Source organism: Myotis davidii, unplaced genomic scaffold (genome assembly GCF_000327345.1).
Source record: "Myotis davidii unplaced genomic scaffold, ASM32734v1 scaffold44, whole genome shotgun sequence".
NCBI classification, from domain to species: domain Eukaryota; kingdom Metazoa; phylum Chordata; class Mammalia; order Chiroptera; family Vespertilionidae; genus Myotis; species Myotis davidii.
This window is the reverse complement of record NW_006299705.1, coordinates 12,894,118-12,896,676: the sequence shown is the minus strand read 5'-3', so window position 1 is coordinate 12,896,676 and position 2,559 is coordinate 12,894,118. Positions and strand designations below refer to the sequence as shown.

The following is a 2,559-nucleotide window of genomic DNA, read 5'->3' as shown; positions in this document are numbered from 1 at the left end:
GATACAAATAACTAAAATCATCACTGGAAAAATAGAATCTGTGACTTTAAGTCTCAAATTTTTAAGGTTTCAGTTTCCCCAGATATAAAACAAAGGGGTAGGTCTAGTTTGCTCAAAGTCTCCTCCAGGGTTTAAGGATTTCGGTATTGTGTTCACAGCCTATAATTTCTGAACAGTGAAAGATCGCAGACTTAAAGGCAAAATGTGTTTCTTGGTGGGTCCTTCCAGTTTCTTCACCTACAAATCAGGATAATAGCATTTGATCATTAAATATAAAGTTAGTCTATTCAAAAGGCCCAGGAGAATTCCTGGCATGGAGTAGAGTCCCAGGGGTCCTCAAACTTTTTAAACAGCGGGCCAGTTCACTGTCCCTCAGACCGCTGGAGGGCCGGACTATAGTTTTAAAAAAAACTATGAACAAATTCCTATGCACACTGCACATATCTTATTTTGAAGTAAAAAAAACCAAATGTTTTCGGCAGGCCGCATGTGGCCCGCGGGCCGTAGTTTGAGGACCCCTGCAAAGTGTGGGAGAATTAATAAATATAACAAAAAATTCTAAATATAAACTATGCTAATAAAGGGCCGTAGTTTCAGGACCCCTGGAGTAGACAGTCAATAAATGATGCATATATTATCATTTATCATGGGAATATGGTCAGAAGGGTTTAGTCACAGCTAGTTCTGCTGTGACCACTCTCTTTCTTTGGGTGTAGCTGGGGCAAGAACACTGCCAAGTAGAAAGCGTCTGAAATGCTTTTGCTTAACATTAGCCTCTACCTTTCATGACATTTGTAATCATTCTTCTTATTACCATAAAAACACTTGAGTTCCAAATATATCTCACGTTATCATTTTCTGACAATGAATACAATTGGCATTCAATATCTGATCAATATATGTACAACATAACACTACAACTGTTATGAAAATATGATAAATGTTGATTGATACATCATTTCTATATCTGATGATATCAAGACTCAGTGTTGTTACATAATGGACCTTCATCCCATTATGGTCTTACATTTTAGTCATTATTTCTTAGCTGGTGTTTACAGGTGGTTTCAGCTTTTAATCGTAACATTCAGTATAGTGTAGATGCTCAGAGCACTGGGAAGTGGGGGGAAGTGGTGGGGGGACCCATGACCCAGCCCTTACTAACTGGGGAACTTAGGACAAGGAGCTTAACCTTTCCATGCTTCAGAGTCATTATTTGTAAATTGGATAATGCCATTTAATGTATGGTGGTGCTGTTGAGTGTTAAATAAAATGATCTATGTAAAGAGCTTCTCAGGACTGTTACACAGCAGGCGTTCAATACAGGATGATTGCTGATGTCATTCATCATGGAAATAAGAACATGGAGACAGGGTTCAGTCATACTTTCTCTTAGTGAACTCATTTTGGTTACTTTTAAAAAGTTATAATCATGAGACATATCATTTCTGGCTGAAATAAGTCTTTTCAATCACCTAGTCTAATCCCTTTACTTTATAAATGAAGAAACTAAGGACCAGAGGATGGGTGTGTGTCCAGAGTCACTGTAAGTTAATGGCAGATCTATACATTTAATATGTTTTATTACAACACAGTTCATTCAGAGTGTATGTGGCACCCCATAAAAACACTTGAGTTCCAAATATATCTCACGTTATCATTTTCTGACAATGAATACAATTGGCATTCAATATCTGATCAATATATGTACAACATAACACTACAACTGGTGGCACCCCCTGTAGCCTAAGAAATCACCCCAAAATAAATTGCTGGTGTTCACTTGCCTTTTCTTATCTTCTTTTTTTTTTGTTCTTTTGGTTCTATCTGGCTCTTTTGATAAATGACACACAAAAGGAAGGAAAAAACTCAAGTAATTTAAGATTATAACTTCAGCAAGAATTTCTAAACAGTGCTGTATTAGTTACGGCACTTTTTTTTAGCTTTATCCTAATTGTACTCTTAAAATGAACTCTTAAAATTATTTTCTAAACGAGTGTGCAGCTTAAAAATAAATTCATTACACATTTTTTTAAGGTTGTGGATTTTATAAATGTAAAAAATTCGTTTAAAACATTAGTTTCACGAAATAAGCTAATATTGTGCCTTAACATCGTTTTTATCCCCGATTGAACACTGCCACAATTTCTGTTTTAGTTTTTAGGGGGGAAAAAAACTATTTTAAAATGGTTTAAAACGTTAAAATGTGTATGCTTTAAATACATATATCTAATTTCCAGAATAATTCCACACCCCCTGAAATCAGTATATTTCATTGAAAGTATTTCGACGCAGCAGGTATTTTGGAACATAGGACAAGTTTATCTCAACCCTCCCATTATTATTACCTATGGCGCACCACTTGGGGTCGGTTATTTTCCAAACGAATCTTTAAAATTAAAGCTGTGATTCGGTTTCAAACAGGCAGAAAGAGGAGAAAGGAAACTTTTCCCTTCGCTCATTCACTTCTCATCTTCTTTGAGATCAAGCATCTTTGGAAGGGGCGCCTGGCAGGCACGCCACGCTCCCCGCACAGCCGCAACCCAGCGCCCAGGGCGC

At 36.9% G+C, this 2,559-nt stretch overlaps 1 protein-coding gene across 1 annotated transcript in view; it reads right to left on the bottom strand.

Moving 5' to 3' along the window:
• The window catches only part of ADGRV1 (adhesion G protein-coupled receptor V1), a 481,118-nt gene that overhangs the window by 477,944 nt on the left and 615 nt on the right, over positions 1–2,559 (bottom strand). The gene's annotated exons all lie outside the window — the stretch shown is intronic.